Source organism: Dendrobium catenatum, unplaced genomic scaffold, assembly GCF_001605985.2.
Source record: "Dendrobium catenatum unplaced genomic scaffold, ASM160598v2 fragScaff_scaffold_847, whole genome shotgun sequence".
Classification (NCBI taxonomy): Eukaryota; Viridiplantae; Streptophyta; class Magnoliopsida; order Asparagales; family Orchidaceae; genus Dendrobium; species Dendrobium catenatum.
In genome coordinates this window covers 8,325,247-8,344,731 of record NW_021319309.1, presented here as the reverse complement: position 1 = coordinate 8,344,731, position 19,485 = coordinate 8,325,247, and positions in this window count along the sequence as shown.

The following is a 19,485-nucleotide window of genomic DNA, read 5'->3' as shown; positions in this document are numbered from 1 at the left end:
CCCGTCGTTTATGATTTTTTTGACCTACATCGTTCGGCGATAATGGTCTTTCCACCCAAACAAACATATCAAAACTGATTCTTCTAGCCCCCACCATTTAATGCAGTCTATATGGTGTATATTTTCTACTTCGAGCCTAGATCTTCCTCCAAAGGAATGGCCACATTTATAATCAATTGCAAGCACTAGCTTTTTTATTCAAATAGGGCTAGACCTTATGATTTTTCTTCTTTTTAGGGGTTTCTACGCAAAAAAAAAAAATTCTTTTATAAACACAATAACCATACACTTTTATATATTTGTTTGATGGATCTTCATACAAAGCTATGACACTAAACTATATCACACTTTTATCACCGTAAATATTCCTAGATGCACGTCATTCCTAATTTGGGGTATTTTTTGCTCCCATTTTAAAAGTTCATTCATGTCAAATTTTTAACATCAATAATTGCTATATCAATTTTATACAAATTAGATATAGGTTGGGGGGAAACCTTGACTGCAACCATAACCAAGAAAATTCCTCAAAATCTTTCAATATCCAAGATAATATCTTGGGAAACTTTTTTTTATAAAGATTTTACAAATTCCAAGGATGCTTCTAATAAATTTCAAGCTCTATATAATCCTCAACTGGACTTTTATTCCTTCAGTTAGGTCTTTATCTCAATCTCAAAAAGGCTATAAAGGTCTAAAGATAGACCAATATTCACCTTTAATTCAGGATACACGTGGCATTTTCTCACTCCCAGTTAAGGCATAATCGATTATTGGAGGAATTAATTTAATCTCTTTCATACAGGTTAATGTCAACGAGCAAACTCTGACAAACAATCTCATATAGGTTATACATTCTTGGTGAATTCTCTTAGCCTCTTTCATAAATGTCAACATCATCGAGTAATGCTCTGACAAATAACCTTGAATAGGTCATGCATTCTTGGTGGATTCTCTCAAATTCTTCCATATAGATTATTGTCATCGAGTAAAGCTCTGATAAATAATCTCTGATAGGTCAAACTTCCTTAGTAAATCCCATCGACCTTTTCCACATAAGCATTTTAAAGCATCCTTCTCAGCTCCATCAAAGAAGGATTGGAGACTGTCAAGCCTCTACTATGTTGAAATCATTAAAGTGTCACTAGACAACTACGATCAATATAATGTTTGACCCCCTCCATCAAAATATTAGATATTTTCCCCTGTCAACATGCATGTTTTCTATTTTCCACAAAATTTAGCTTGATCATCATTATTAACTAACTGCCTGATCAACAAAGTCAGAATATCACCTAACAACTTCCAATATATTTTCAACAATATATTCCCTAACTCCATGTATTGACTTGTGATCATTGGATCTCTTCCCCATTAATTTTTAGCCATCGCTAGATTTCAATCAATTATTTTAACATTGATAGATCTCTTCCTGACTACCCACCATTATCAAACCTTCATCCGGCCTTCGACACCAATGTTCTTCAAGCTACCAATCAAAGGGAAAGCTTGGATTGGCACAAGAAAATCATAATTTTTCTTACCACCAACTTTCACAAATATACTCATGTTGTATGAAAGGATTAAATACTTATTGGTAAATGACCATCTTGCACTCCTTCGAGATAATTTTTAGATAAAGACTAGGGCCCAAATAGGTGGATCGGACCTTTATCTAATATTGAAGGTCTTGCAGCTCCTTTAGGATAATCTTTAGATGAAAATTAGATCCCACATCAAAGGACCGGGCCTTTAGCAAACAATGACTGTCTTGTGACTCCTTTAGGATAGTTTTCAGATGAAGACTGGAGCCCACATCGGAGGACCAGACCTTTACCAAATATTGACGGTCTTGCGACTCCTTCAGGATAATCTTTAGAAAAGACTAGATCCCATATCAGAGGACCAGACCTTAACTGAATATTGATGGTCTTATGACTCCTTCATAAAACTCTTCAAATGAAGACTGGAGCCCACATAAGAAGGCCAGGCCTTTACCAAATATTAATGGTATTAGGACTCCTTTAGGATAATCTTCAGATGAAAACTGGATCCCACATCAGAGGACTTGGCTTTACTTAATATTAACGATCTCGCAACACCTTCAAGATAGTCTTCAGATGAAGACAAGAGCCTGCATTAGAGGACCAGACCTTTTCCAAATATTGATGATCTTGCAACTCCTTCAGGACAGTCTTCAGATAAATACTAGAGCCCACATCAGAGGACTAAGACTTTATTAAATATTGATGATCTTACGACTCCTTCAAAATAATCTTTAGATGAAGACTAGTGCCCACATCAGAGGACCGAGCTTATTTTGACGATAGTAATCTATTTTTTTTCTTTTTTCAGCATGTTTTCTCAATTTTCAATGAAGTGTTGGGATAGACTGTTATTTTCTTAGAGTGAGAAAGTCCTTTTTTTAAATTTCCATTCTTTTCAATTATTCCATGGAATGATCGACGGCATTTACCGATGATCAATCCATTTTTTACATCATCTCATGTTCGTAATTTATTCAGTGTATCTCAATTAATCATTAAGGATGTTTTTGAGGTCTCTAACTCTTTTTTTTTAGAGAGAAGCAAAAAAGCTTTATAAACTAAAAAAAAAGCTAAAGTTCAAAAAAGCTTACAAAGAACAAGCTAATGATTCATTCTTTAACAAATCAACGAAAGAAGAAAGAACCTTATCAAGAAAGAGGTCTTCCCACAAGAAATCTGAAAAAACCCCAAAGTTAGCACATAAGTCCGCTAACTTATTACATATCTCTCTTAATGCAATTAAAGATAACAAACTTGAAATCATTTATAAAGGAAATACTTTCAATACCTTTACCTCCTTTTCTTAGAGCTTTATGAATGAATTTGATGATGTTTGCATTATCACTTTCAATAATGATTCCTTTGAACTCATGATTCCAATATTTGATGACATCTTTAATGGATAATATAGCTAGATATTCAAGATAAGAGATGTCCCAATGGATTAACGGTTTACAAAAAGCTAATATCAATCTACCTTTGTGGTCTCTAACAACTCCTCCAATGCCTCCTTTGTAAGTAGGTAGTAATGTTGCATCAACATTAACCTTTATCCAATCGGGTGGAGGAGAATACCAACGATCTTCCAACAGCATTAGCTGATTAGTACTCAACCAGCTCGTTGAATTATAATTAGGAATATAAGAAGTTCCCGTATAGCTTATTTCCTCAACTGCAATGTACACCACGCACCTTGCATTTTTCCCATGAACAATTTCATTTCTATCTTTCCAAGAAAAGAAAATTGCATTACAGAACAAGTTGTACAAGAAAACATTATGAAATTCCAGCCATCTATAAACCTCTTCTTTAGAATCCAGGAACGGAATAGCAAATCCCCAGTTATTTAGAAGCTGAATAAGTTCTTTGATCTTTGAACATTTGCAGACTACATGATCTATATTTTCTTCCTCATTACAACCTCTTGGTCATTGATCATACCTTTAAAGTCTTCTATAAAATAAATAAGAGTTTGTAGGCAATGCATTTCTGATTGCCCTCCACCAGAAGTTATCCACACGAGCATTAAGTTTAAATTTTTTTAGCCAATTCCATTTTGAACAATCAGCAGTAGAATTTTGAATATAGTTTCCAGCAGCCAATGCCGATATAGTATGCCCAGATTCCTTTAAAATAACATCTAATCGATCTGCCTCAAGATCATAATGTATTTGAGTTATCCGAATAAGATTAATGAGATCAATACCAAAAAATTTCTCAAGTTTTGTAACTTCACATTGGCCCCCCAAAATGAAATTGTCAACAGTTATAGACTCAATCATCTCATCTTGAGAGTTAACAAAAGTAGGCCAATTGATTAGGCTTTTATCGAGAATCCATATAACTTCAAGAACATCCACTGATTTTCCATTAGCTAATTCCCATCTCACAATTGGTTGAAGATGTTGTCCACCATTTTTAATAATCTTCCATGTCACAGAGCCAGAATTGGTTATGTTTCCAGTCCTCCAGCAGGATCCATATTTCCGGTAAATGATTTTATGCAATAATTATCCATCATCCTTCATGTATCTCCAAGCAATTTTGGCTCTTAATGGACCAACTTTTTTGTAGCAAGAATGTAGCCCTCTACCTCCCATAAGAGTTGGTTCACACAATTTATCCCAACAAACATAGTGCAGCCCATGAGCATTATTCATCTTATTCCATATAAACAATCGGCATAATTTTTCAATTTCTTCAAGAATAGCTTTAGGAATAAGAGGTATAGTGGAATGAAAAGTTGGTAGAGAGAGGATTACCAATTTTACCAAGATAATCTTGCCTGACAAAGATAAGAACTTCGTTCCCCAGCTGTTCAGCTTCAATAGGATTTTGTCTACAATGAATTGAAAATCCATTTTAGATAATTTCCTTAGCGCCATTTTAGCACCGAGATAGTTGAATTCCTTGACTTCTTTATACCCCAAAATTCCTTTAATTTTCCTTTTTTTTCCTTCGATTGGTAGCTTTCCCAAAGAGGATTCCAAACTTGCTTGTATTAATGATTTGCCCAGTCTAACTACAATACTTTCTAATAATGGATTCTATAATCTTCACAATACTTATTTTTTCTTCAACAAAGAAAATTACATAATCTGCATAAAGCAAATGTGTAATTCTAGGACTGTTATGGCTCACCCGATCACCAAATGATTCCTTACCAATAATTGTGTTTGATAGAAGCTGTGAACAATGGATAAATAGAAAAGGTGACAAGGGGAAACCATGTCTAAAACTACATTTAGCATTAATCTAGTAGGAAGGCTTCCCATTGATCAAAATAGAAAAAGTTGGATTTTGAACACATTCCATAATGCGTTTTGAGAATAAGCTAGGAAACCCAAAGTATTCCATGACTTTATTCAAAGAGGGACACCCCATCGAGTCATATGCTTGTTCGATGTGAAGCTTGATAGAGACCTGTCCTTTAGAAGCTTTAGCATGTTTGAACTTATGAAAAAATTCCCGAGCAATTAGAATATGTTCATGAATTGACCTCCCCTTGATGAATGCAGCTTGTTCTAAAGAGATAAGCCTTGGAATTACACTATTTAGCCTATTGAGAATAAATTTAGCTATTACTTTATAGACTGTATTGTAGAGAATAATCGGTCTGAAGTTTTGGGGAGATTTTGGATTGCTGATTTTTGGAATTAACACAATCAGTGCTTTTTTCCAATTCTCATTCATACTTGTAGTAGAGAAAAATAGCTGAATCTCATTCCAAACTTCCTTTTTGATGATTTGCCAATAATGTATAAGATAGGAATAGGTGATTCCATCCTCACCTGGAGTAGAGAACCCTGTAGATTCTTTAATTGCCATTTCCACTTCCTCAATCAAGAAATCTTTAAACAACAGATTTCTATCTTCTATCCCCAACGTTTGCTGATTCAGCGGCCATCCTTCTAATAAGCATCTTTTCTCACTCCATTTTTTCTTGAAGAATTTGATAAACACTTCTTCTATCTGGTTATGCTCCTCCACTTCATTACCATTATCATCTTTAATACATGTAATGAGATTAGAGTTTTTCCTTGCCCGCAGCCGAATGAAGAAACCTTGTATTTTGATCTCCTTTCGAAATCCATCTAATTTTTGCATGTTGTCTCCACTAGGTACTTAAGTGAGCCAGAGTAGAATATAACTCATCAATTTTGTGTTTCAGTAAGCAAATGTCATTAGCAGATAACATACCATCCTCAGCTTCTTTTATTTGGAGTTGTAAAATCTCCAATTTGAGAGAATCCTTCAATTGATTCAAGTTTTTTAATTTTTCCTTGCTCCAAAAGACTAGAGCTTTCATAGTTCTCTTCAATTTATGATTGAGAATATCAGCTACATAGCCATTATCATTCCTCTCCCATGCTTTCTTAACCACAGCAAATGATACTGGGTATGAAACCCAGATATCTTCAAATTTAATAGGACTTTTAATTTTAGGAGTTTATTCAAACAAGTTGAGAAGAATTAGATATTGGTCCATTGCAATCCTAGGAAGATGTTTCACAAACAAATTTTGATTGATATTAACAGCATTAGAGTTGACAATCATTCTATCAAGCCATTCCATGATCTGATCCACCCCATTTTTATTGTTGCTCCAAGTGAACTTTGGACCAACATATCCAAGCTCATGTATATCATTAGAAGTCATAAAATACCTCATATCTTTTGGCCCATTTGAAAACATGAATCTCCTACCTCCTTGTTTATCTTCTTTAGAGAGAAGACAATTGAATTCATCACCAATCACGATAGGCCAGTCAGTGGAAATGTGCTTTTCAAGACCATACCAGAGTTTTCTTCTTTTATGAACATATTTGCTGCCAGAAATAGTGGCTAACCTCCATTTACCCATTAGAGGAATATCCAAATCTCCTATTATGAATTGAGGAGAATAATCAATCATACAAAAGTTAGCAAAGCTGCTCTTCCAAATTACTATTATCCCTCGAGAAAGCCAAACTGAAGGAACAAAGCAGAAATCCCAACCAATACCAATAAAAGTTTCAATTTCTTTGCTATAAATAGAGGCTAATTTAGTCTCTAATAACCCAACAAAAAATACATTATGATTTTTAACCACTTCATTGAGGTATAGAGAAGCTTTCTTCTTCCTAGCTCCTCTACAATTCCAAAAAATGATAGAATTCATTTCTGGATCAGTGGGGATATCTTTCCCCCTTTCTCCTTATCTTCTCCACCTGATCTTCTGCTTCTAGTCAACAGCTTCACTGGCCCCAAATCTTTCAATTGCTTACTGAATTTCTTCTTAATTGTAGATGCTTCATCTTCAAAAACTGTCGATTCTACTGTAGTATTACAGGAATTGATCATAGCTTCTTCCAGAATAAGAGACTGGGCATCATTAAAGATTTCACCTTCTTCATTAATTTCCTTAAGCACATCGAATTTGTTGTTGAAATCTACATTTATAATAACTGAAGAGTTATTTCCATGTAATTACACCAATTTATTGATGGATTCCAATTTAGTAAGGCTGATATGCTCATTAGTAGAAGTTGTTTTCTCCTTATCCCCTGAGTCAATATTTGAATTTTCAAGGCACGTACCAGCATCCATCAAATGAGACTTGTCACCCTTGCTTTCAATAGTTTCAGTATTTCTGAGAGTAGTAACTTTCATAGAAAATTTGTCATGGTTATCTTTCAAATTTCTACCACCTTCATTTGCCACTGGAGCTCTGTATCCAATACTAGATATAGCTTTAGGAAATTTTTTCTTCTTATAGTCAACATGAATCCAAGGACCATACCCTTTCTCTCTATCTTCATTGAAAGGCTGAACTTCTACAGCAGGCTGAGCTTCCTTTATGCCTTCCGCCAAATTGCTCTTACTGAGTCTATTTTCCAATCTTGGAATGATTTGTTTGTTGAGTATCTTTCTTTGAACATTCTTTATTTAAATGGCCAAGCTTTCAATAATTGAAACAAAACATGGGTAATCTCTCATACTCTATGCATAGATAGAACTTACCAAATTTGCCTTCCACCCAAACACCTAAGGGTAACTTTTCATCAAGATTGATTCGCACACACACCCTTGCGAATTCCCTTCTACTCCATTGGAACATGTTTCCATCTATCAAGTATGGAGTGCCCACCATAGAAGCAATTCTATAAACATTCACCTCATCCCAACAATAAAGAGGGAGATTGGGCATACAAATCCAGATTGGGGCTATAAGACCTTTAAATGAAGATGGAGAGAAAGCTGTTGACCACCTATCCATGCCCACGATATTGCCGTTAACATACCAAGGACCTGATGAAATAATTTCCTCCAAGGCTTTCGGGTCTTCAAAAGCACAAAGAACCCATCCTAAGCCCAATTGAATTAAATGGAATTTCCCAAAAATCCCCCATTGCCTTCTCAGCTCTAAGCTGATGATATGGAACGAAACATTATTACCAAAGACTTTAATCACCAGGGCCTTCTTTAATTTATTGAAGTTTTCTATCTCTCTTTCTGAGTTCAATTTTACAACACCATTTTCTTCAACAAAATTTGAACCAAAGTCCAAATCTGACACTTTAATGTTTGTTTTCTTCTTCCAAGCATTGTTCCCAGTATTTGAATTTCCAAAATTAGAAATTCTAGCAGTCTTGTTGATATTAAAATTCCCCAAATCTCCAGAATTACATTCTCTTATAGTGAAAAGATCAGCTTTGGATTTGCTTGAATCTGTCCTGTTCTGATCAATAATAGCTGCATTTGTACCTTCTAATTCTAGATCATCAGTAATATGGATCTTCTCATTTGAACTCATAATTTCTTTAGGAACCAAATCCTCATTTTTTGCCGCAATACCACAAGAAGGTGGTATGCACTTTAATGATTTAGCCGAAATGACCGTCTGAGGTAATTGATTCAAAGCACTATCTCCTGTAGGATGGATACCGACATCATTCTCAATCAAGATGTTCTTACCTTTGCCAACGCAATCAGATTTCTTATTAACAATCAATCCTCGTTCATTGATAACCAATGGACGTTCTTTAGTGAACCAGATATTACTATCTTTATCACTTCTGTTTTCTCCAAAAGCCGGTGGTGACAAATCTGGATTGAAACAAGAAATCATCCTGGAAGATGATAAGGGAGGTCTGACGTTGTTAGCACCTCCGGCCAGAGGAGCCTGGCAAGCCTCCGATGCCATGGCAGGGTTTACCGAAAACCCTGGAATATGGAATTTGAAAATCTCTTAGCAACGGGAAAAATGGACTTTCTCCCTCCTTGACCAAGAATAAAAAATCCAGGTAGAGACATGCAATGGTATCTAACTTGTTTGCTATTCAAATTAATAATGTATATTGTAGTAAGGGTAAAGAGATTTGCACTGTAGAGAATATCATTCCATTAAAAAAAGTTTAATTATGATGATTTCATACTTTAATTCAATAATTTTAAGGAATCTTCTTCATCTGGTGCTAAATTATTTATTAACAGATTCTCTAAATTTTTTTATAGAGGTTTTAATGATTGTAAGAATTTCTCTTCTTATACATAAATAGTTCATAATTCTATTTTTAATATTACAAATGATGGTATGATGGATTCTTTAAGTTATAAGATTACTATTTTTTCTTCTGTGGATAATGTAGTGGAAATATTTATGAAAGATTCATCTCGTAATCCAGTTAGTGTTTCTAATGTCTAGAGGAGGCAAACTAATATCAAGATAACTAACCCTGAGAACAATGTTGTAATGTCTAAGGATGGTGAAAGTTTGTGTAGGTTGTTAAACCTTATAGAACTATCCCAATTCTAGAATTGGTTATTTAAAAAATCTCTTAGATTTTTTAAAAATGAATCTATAAAATTTAATCTTTGGCCCTAAAATATACAGTTGTTTATATATGATTATCACAAAAGATTTTTCAACCATAAAATTTTAAAGTGCAAAAAAATAAAAATACAGAAAAATTAAAGTGAATAGAAGAGCACTAAATTTTATGGTTGTTTGGCCCAAACTTGACCTACATCCAATCCCTGGAGACTTTTTCTCTAGATATTGCACTAAATCAAAGTTAATCTCCTTTTACCCTCGTAGCAAGGTGGATAAGTCTTTATAAACTCTTTTCAACCAACTCGGGGCATTAGAGAACCATCATCCTTCTTCACCCTCCTGGTGAAGGCAGAGAACCATCAACATTTTTTACTCTCCTGGTGAAGGAAGAGAACCTAGACATCCTTTTTCACCCTTCTGGTGAAGGTAGAGAACCTTGACATAATGTTGAAGATCTTCTCTCAAAAGTATCCATAGGAGATGGGCAAAAATTTGAAGAAGACAAAGAGATCCTCATTTTGGGCAACCTTATGAATCATTCATAAGTCCCCCTCACTTGATCTCTCACGCTTCACTCTCACATTATCTCCCAAACACTCACACTTAATGGCCACTCATAAGAGAAAATCAGAGCAAAGGTTAATAATGTCAATTTTAGGACTTCTAATATAGAAAATACAAGAAAAATCATCCAAAAATTGAAAAATACAAGTGAAATAACTTCAGACCGTACAATACATCATAGATCATTTGCATGAACAATTCAAAAATATTATATATTATTAGTTCTTTGGACAAATTAAGATCGTACTGTACAAACAGTTCAAAAATAGTGTATTTATTTGGTACGATTTGGTATGAACCTTAATCCATACATTATTAGTCATCCGAACAAATTAAAACATCAATATGTATGTTTTATTAACTTTATTATATGAATTATGTCTTGAAGTCTTTAGTACTCTAGAGTATATATATATATTTTTGAAATATTAGCATACACAAAAATAAAGAGAAATATCCAGTACATGCTAGGAGAACCAATAAAATTATCATAATAATAATATTTTGCTAACATAAAAAATCACAATGTCTATCTTTATTCCTAAGTTGCAATAGATTGTATTACAATTAAGATGCATATTTAAAATAAAAAATCTAACATCCATAGACTCTAAAATTTTATGGTGATTAAAGTTTTTGGAGATGTTCCCTTCTCAGTTATAAGTATTGAACTAAGGATGCAATGGAATCATTTGGGTAATTTCCACCTTACTAATTTAGGAAATGGTTGGAAGATGTGTTCATTTCACTAATATGAAGTTAAAGATGCTGTGCTTAGTGGAGGATCGTGGTTCATAGGTGGCCATATTATTGGTATGGAAAATGGGAGTCCTGAATTCTCCCCATTAATGATGAAGGATATGTTCTCTCCTATATGGATCAAATTTTCATATCTTCCGTTATTATGTTAGGATGATATTAACATTACTAGAATAGCTTTTATGGTGGGTACATCAATGTATTTATATGGAAATATGTTTAACTGGAGGAGAAGAGAATATGTAAGGGTTTTTGTTCATATTAAATTAGATGAGAAACTAACTCAAGGTGTTTGGGTGGAAGGTAGCCCACGGAGATTTTTCCAAAAAAATTTATTATGAAAAAATTTCCTCATTTTGTTATAAATGTGGTAGAGTGGGACATGTTCTACAAAGGTGTAACAAGATTGCCATTTCACATAGAGATGAGTCTTCTATCCCGGGTGGGAAGGTGGTGAATGAATGTTTCAATGATCAATCTACTAGAGAAAATCTTGTAAATGGAGCTGGAATAATGAAGTCCTTTTCTACTAACAAAACTATAGAAGATTCTGAAGAGTATGGCCCCTAGATTCATGTTAATTATGGATGGAAGTGATCTTATGCAGGTTATAAATCAAGAAATGCTAGTGATTCTTATGTTGGGAAATATATAGGTAAGACCAAATTTAATTCATTCAAAACCGATTATTTTGATATAAATAATGAGATTATTGATGTATTTGATGATAATAAGTTATCAAAACTGGGAAAACTACCTATTAATTCTGATAATGCTATTTCTGGTTACACAAATGTATTGATTTTTGTTATGCTACAAACCATTTCTAATAAAGTAGCTGCTAAAGGCAATGTTGGTATTCCTAATTCTGCAAAGGAAGTTTCTGTTGAATTATCTAATAAAGTTAAGGTTGATGTTCCTACAATTTTTTAGAAGCCTTTTGAACTAGAAAATGTTGATAAGAAGATTGAAGAGATAGCTGATCGTAATAAAGAAGCTGAAGTGCTTTTCAGAGAGTGTTTACAGAATGCTAATGTAGAGGAATTACATTCTATTTTTGGGAAAGTTGATTGAAGTACTGAAGATATGGGTTCAATTGATGTTAAAGAAGATTTTATTGCTGGCAACCAAACAGAACAGGTTGTTGCAGCCAGAGAAGAATTTTTTGGAAAACCTTTAGCACATGATAATGCTGAAGGGATTCCAAATAAAGTGAAGATGGTTGTTTTGAAGAATTACTCATCCTCAAGTTCTAGTAATCAGAAGAATAAAATAAAAAAAGAATTTAGCAATTTTGGTCATATTAAAGATAGCCTCAAAGGTAGAAGAGGTGATGGTAATCTACATAGCATTTGGGGGCTCTTCCCCATTCATTTCCTAATATCTTTGATTCTTTTTGGAAATTGTAGGGAGCTGAGAAAAAAGAAGCTTCCAATTACTTACAAAATGTAGTTGATCATAATGGGGTTTACTATATTGGTCTAATGAAAACTAAATTAGACTCAATAAATAGTAAAGAGGTTAAAAGAATTATTTGAAGTGATTGGGATTTTTTCATGTTGATGTGAATAGAACATTAGGTGGTATTCTTGATTTATGGAGAAGTAAGATTTCTTCTTTTAATATCATCCAATCAATCTATTATTGATTGTTTAAAAGCACCCAATGGTATTTTGTGGAATTTAGCCATTGTATATGGTAATAAAGATAAGTTTGAAAGGAGGAAGTTGTGGGAATTGATTGAAGAATACACTTTATTGACAAGCCTTGTATTATTGGAGGTTATTTTAGTTGTATCCTTTCTAAAGAAAAAAAAAGGAGGTAAGAGATTCGTATTCTCTAAAGGTCCTGAAGAGATGAAAGATTTTCTAACCAGAAATGATTATCATGATATTTGTTCAATTGGGCCAAAATATACATAGTGTAATAATAAAGAAGGCCTTGCTTGTTTTCGAAAAGATTAGACATAATTTGTCTTAATTCAAATGCTCTTTATTAGATTCCATTTGCAGTTATAAAACATTTGCCTAGAGTTGCACATGATCATCTTCCTCTTATCATTAATATTCTTAATTTAATTGTTTTTAATTAAATATCTATCAAATTTGAGAATGTTTGGTGCTCTTATGAGGCCTCATGGGTAGTGGTTAAAAATACATGGAGGAAACCTGATTTCGGTGATGCTTCAAATATTTTCCAGAGGAAGTTAAACAGATCTCTTAAAAATCTTTTCTATTAGAGAAAGAACAAGAAAAGTGAATTGAATGAGGTGAAATGTGTATTGTAAAGGACATTTTGTTGTTACAAGAAGAAGAGAGATAAAGTGGTCTGAACCCAGTGAATTTGCTGGTGCTAAGGAACAAAATTCATGAGCTAAATGTTACTCTTGCAAGACTCTCTAATTGGTGGAAATAACATTATAAGGTACATTGGTTGGAGAAAGGATATCATAATTATTGTTTATTTCATGCTTATGCTTCAGCTAGGAGAAATGGAAATCTGATTAATCAAGAAACCATAGTGGATGGAAGCTATATTATAGACCTACAAGCTATTCATTCAACTTTTGAATGTTTCTTTATGAATAAATGGAAGAATAAGCTTTGTTCACTAACTAATTGGCCTGAGTTTGGCTGTGATGTCAAGATAAATGAAAACCAAAAAGAGATGTTAAATGCAATTTTTATGAACCAGGAGCAGTTTTCTATTGTTATGAAGATGAACAACAATAAATCTCCGGGGTAATGATGATATGAATTCATATTTCTTTAAATTTTTTTGGAGCATTGTCAATGTTGAATGGAATGTAATAAAGAAATTCTTTTTGACTGAAGTAATGCTGGATAGTTGGAAGGAAACAGTTGTTATTTTGATTCCTAAAGTTCTTAATGCATCTGAATTGAATAAATTTAGACCCATTAGCTTATGCCAAATGATTTATAAAATGGTAGCTAGTCTAATGTTGAATAGATTGAAGATTTGTTTACCAATATTCATTTTTGATTATCAAGGAGCTTTTGTTCCTGGTAGGGCAATTTAAGATAATTATTTATTGGCTCATGAGATTTTTAATATGTTGAGATTCTCAAAAGCTAAGCTGGGGTTTATGTTGCTTAAACTTGATATAGAGAAAGCTTATGACAGTATCTGTTGGGATACTTTACATAAAATCCTTGGAGGTTTGGGATTCCTGATGATGTTTGTAAAGCTAATCAAGCAATGTATTAGGAACCCAAAATTTTCCATTATTATTAATTAGAGGAGAAGTAAATGGGCTAATGTTGAATGTGGGTTTAGGTAAGGTTGTCTGTTATCTCCAAGTCTTTTTATTCTTTGTTCCGAGTTACTTTCAAAAGCTATCCTGGATAGGGGCAACAAACTTGGTATAAGAATTGCTCCAAGCACGCCTAAGGTTACACATCTATTATACGTAGATTATGTTTTGTTAGCTTCTAAAGATAATGGGTATAATGCTAAGATTATTATCATAATTTTTAGTGATTATTGCAGTTGGACTGGTTGGAGGATTAATACGGATAAATTAATGGTTATGTTTGGTAAATCTATTTCTCGAAGAAGAAGAAGGAAATTGAATAAGTTCTTGATTATAGAGATGTTGATGAACAAAAGTATCTTGGAGTAAAGATGGCACTTAGAAGATTAAAGCCGCTGATTCTAACTTCATCCTTAATAAGGTTATGTATAAATTCAATTTTTGGGGTTCTCTATCGTTGTCATTGGAAAGAAAGATTTTGTTGATTAAAACTTTATATTCTTCTATTGCTTCATTCAATACGACTCACTTTTTAGTTCCAAAGAGTATTCTAAATGATTTGGATAAGCTATGCGGGAATATTTTATGGCAAAAAGATCAAGGAAGGTGGGAATCGCATCATATCTCATGAGATATGATGTGTACACCTGTTAAACATGGAGGTCTTGATATTCAATTTGCGGTAGAGAGACAAGGATCTTTAAGAGCTCGTATTGCTTGGAATTTCATAAATAATCAGATTGTTCTCCATAATAAGATATTGGTAGCAAAATATGGTGTTGATATTTAGAAAATTAAGATAAAAGATGGTAGTCTCCAACATGGCATATTATAAAAGATTGAGCTCATTTCTTAAAGCTAATTACTAGATGGAAAGTTTCGAATGGGGTATATTAATATTTTGAATGATAATTGGATTCTCGATAGAAATTTGAATAAGGGGCCAATGATGTGTAATATGATGGATATGTAGAATAAAACTATTTTGTTTCTTCTGAATGATGATGTGAGATGGAATATATCAGTTATGCGTAATCTATTTTCAGAAGAGTTGCTGAACATTATTTGTGAAATATCAATTTCTTATTTTGATGAGGTAGCTACGATTGAGTTATTGCCTTGTAATTCTTGAAGTTCCATTATGTCTTTGGCTTTTTCAGGTATCATTTGAGCGGTTTACTTATGGAAAACATGTAAAGTGGCTTAAGAAGTGAAAAGTTACTCTTAAGGAATCATTATTTTAAAGGAGATTGACTAATAACTTGATACTAACTCAATACTGGCTAAATTATAGGAAATTATAGGATTCTTGTTGTTGTCTGAGAGGATGTTTAGAAGATGAAGATGGTAACCATATTGGTGTTCATTGTAAAAAGCTTATTGAGATATTTGATACATTGAATAAACGGGGAATTCATATACCAAAGTTTAATAATCTTTCTCACTGTTTGAATAAGCTTGAGAAGTTAGTGGTGACTAATCCTGGAGCTGTTAGATTGTATTTATCTTCAGTATATCAGAATTTGAAAGTGAGGAATTTCTTTACACATGGAACCGATTGTCCTAGTTCGATAAATATTGCTGCTCATGTTCTATATGATTCTGTGTATCCATTATTTCTTCCAATTTGCAAGAACTAGGAAACTAATCAGCATTTTGTATTGTCTAAAAATTGGTTTGCCCCTCCTACAAATTGGATTAAATTGAATGTTTATGCTTCATTGTTGCATTCTAATGAAGCAAGTATAGCATGAGTTTTAAGAGACCACAAGGGCAGAATTTTGCTTTGGTATGGAAGGAAGTTATTGCACTAGGATATATCACTATTGGAGCTAATTGCTACTTTCAACTTCAAAGATGTAATTAAAGATTGGATGCTAGAGAAGAAAGGCATCAATATTGAAGGAGATAACATCAATGTGGTCAATCTATTGCATAAGCCAGTGTTGAAAAATAATCAGAAGAATAGAGTTCTTAGTATAGATTTTTCATTTCTTGAAGTTTTTTAATAATTTAAATTTTCATTTTGTTTCTAGAGAGGGCAATAGTATGACGGATGTTTGTGCTCACTATGCCCTATTGGGTGATTTTTTTTTTGGGAGAACTTCCATCAAACATTACTGACATGATCAAGAAGGATTGTGATAGATTAACTATCACTTAGTTTTTTTTGTATCTTCTTCTTTATTGGTTTAATGCTTATTGCATATCTTAAAAAAAAGTCAACTCTTGTAACCACCTTAAATCCTGAATTGAATAGTTAAATAGTCACAAAGAATTTAACAGGATTTATCATGAATGTTACCAAATAGTTTTCAGGATTTAACCCCCTAAGATTTCGTAAATCCGGATTTGGAGAATTTACAAAATCCGACTTAAATGAAATCTTGGGTGCTACCAAACAAGCCCTTAGGGGTTTCAATTGGCAAATTTATATTACGTTTTGCGAGGGTTTTTTGGTCCAATAAGTCTCTGGTTGTTCATGGTGGGTCTCGCTTCTCCACTATCTTTAAAATCTTAAAACAAAGTTCTAGAACATGGTATCAAAATTTTCATCGAGATTTTTATAGTAATAGTAACAGGCCACATGCAAAAAGTAACTCCTTAGGGCTGTTTTTCATGTTAGTTTCTTCGGTTTAGACTTTAGTGAGTACGCTTTATTAGGATTTTTTGCAAACTCTAACCACCTTAGTCCCTCTCTGCCCTCCTTTACTCAAGAGATTCTCTAGTTTGTCACTTTCCTCTTCCCTCAACTTCTTTTTTTTCGATGGCTATAGTTTCTTTAGTTGATTTTTCTCATCTTCTATCTCTTACCTTTAGTTCTAAAGCAAATACTTCATCTTCTTCTTCCTCTGTTGGTCCTCTTTCATTGAATTGGAAAGGACTCATTGAATGCAATCTCTCTTCTAACAACTTTCACCTTTAATATATCCCATCTCAAGACAATATAGTTCAATTCTCCAATGATGAAATCACTGATGGATCTAAGGAGTGGGGACTTTTACTTGTAGGCTACGTAATTATCAAAGGCTCTATTATGAGACTCTCTTAACTTCAATAAAAAAAAAAAACTTCGTTGTTTAAAGGTATGTTAACCTTGCTCTCTTTGGGCGAGGATTTTTTCTTGCTCAAATTTTTTGTTCATGATGATTACGAAATGGTTTGAGCAAGTAATCCTTGATTTTTTTTTTCTTGGCAAGTTGTTTATATTATAAAAATGGTCTCCAATGTTTAGACCTAGGCATGAGAAATTAAAACTCGTACCTTTCTGGAAAAAGATCCACAACATTCCCCTCCCATGTTAGACCCCCAAAGGTATCTAAAAAATTATTAGTGTTATATGTACTCCCCTTGTTGTTGAAGCTTTAACTGTAATGAAAACTAATTTAACTTTTGCGAGAGTGTGTTTAGGTCCAAAATAATGATACCTTGCCTAAGAAGATTCACATCTTCATTAGGGAGAAAAATATTATCCAAAGGGTTCAATATGACTGAAAACATATATTGTGTTTTGGTTGTGATTATTTGACTCATCCCTCAAATCTTATTATGTTCATCTTGTGAAAGAATTTTCTATTTATAGGCCTAAGAAAGAAGCACTAATAGAAAACCTCGTAAATAGTCCCCCTCAAATTATAATCCCAAAACCACTTCTCCCCCCAACCTCTCTCCATCAAAAGCCATAACCTATGATTTCTAACCCATCCATAGACCCCTTAGTTGCTCATGCACCTGGACTTGCTACCCTATATGGTGATCATATTCAAACCTCTAAGGCTTTGATTGGATTAGATAAACTACATCTTCCTAACTTAATTCTCCATATGATGATATCATTTTATCTCAAATACTTTCGCCTACCAATTTCTCTTTAGCAAATCGGTGGGGTGGCTACTAAAATAAGTTCTCGACTTTACAGTCGGAAGCAAATCATATGAATATATATATATAAAGGTGTTAAAGTTATTGGAGATTCCACAACTTCACAAACTCTTAAACCTACCAAGCCCAAAAATATCAAAAAGGTTATCCCTTCAAACAAGAAATCTTAATGCAATTCTCTAATATTGCATCTTGGAATGTGAGAGGGTTTAATAGTCTTGAAAATGTCATGAATTGCAAAAAGTATTGTTAATTGTCATAACTTAAATATGTTGTGCATTTTAGAAGCTAAAATATATGCTAACTCAACTACTGACTTGGATTTTTACCTTAAAATAAGGTCATAGATAATGAAGGTTCCTTTAACAACTTTGATGTTTCTAATCCTAATAGAATCTAACTTAAATAAAACTCTTTTAGGGTCTCATTTTAGATTTCTTTCTATTCTAATCAACTTTTTCATGATGTTTTTTTTTTATTTGGCTAATCCATATTTGCTAAGTATATATGGTTGTGCATCTAGTTCTCATTCTAACAGGTTATTTCTTTGGAATGAAAATTTTTTTGTTATCTACTGAAGTTAATTTACCCTGGGTCCTTTTTGGAAATTTCATTTGGGGTAAATATTATTCATAATGGCAAGCTTTGTGATTTTAATAATCTCATTTTCAATATTAGCGTTCATGATCTTATCTTCACTGGTCATTTTTATATTTCGTTTAATCAACAAAGTAGAAATCCCATTCATATTAAACTATATAATGCTCTTATTAATGACTGTTGGTTAAAGCATTTTCCTTCTTGTTATTGTAAAGCTGATAACCCAAGTTGCTCTTGTGACACCTCTAGGTCCAGCATTTGATTCAACATTGTAATAACAAGGTTTGGTGGATTCAATTGATTTAAGAAATATGTTGATTTCATTCGTTCATTTTAAGGTTTTTTTTGCATTATTTTAATTTCATTAATATTTATATATGTTGGGGATGGAAGTAATACACCGCGATGAAATAAACAAGAAAGTAAAAGAAGCAGAAAGTAAAAGACACCGGCCAGAATTCAACGTGGAAAAACCAAACTATGGAAAAACCATGGAGCCACACCACACGAAGAAATTCACAATGAAAATTGGAAGAAATAAGTATATATCTCTCTTCTGACTCACTCTTTCTTTACTTCTCTTTTTACAAGCACCGTTCTCACTCTCTACTATTATGACTAGTCACAATATAAGAGAACGTCAAGTTAATAACTCCAAGGGACATAACCCTTGAGAAAAATTGAGAAAGAAAACTGTCTAATACGCATCAAAGCGCTACGACGCGATCTTTAAGCAATGTGGTGCTCAAGCTTATCTAATGATGTTGTTGTGCTCAAACACACAATGTTGTGGTGTAGAATTAGGGCTGTAAGCGAACCAAGCGTTCGACGAGCTACTCGATGTTCGGTTTGATTAAAACTCGTTTTTGAACGTTTAACTAACTAAACAAACAAACTTGAACAATATTTTAAATACTCGATCTTTAAATAAACAAGCTTGAACAATAATGTGTTCGGTTCATTTATGTTCACGAAAAGCATCATTTGAAATTCATGAACAAGCTCGACATTAAGCTCGATAAAAAGCTCGATAAAAGCTTGAA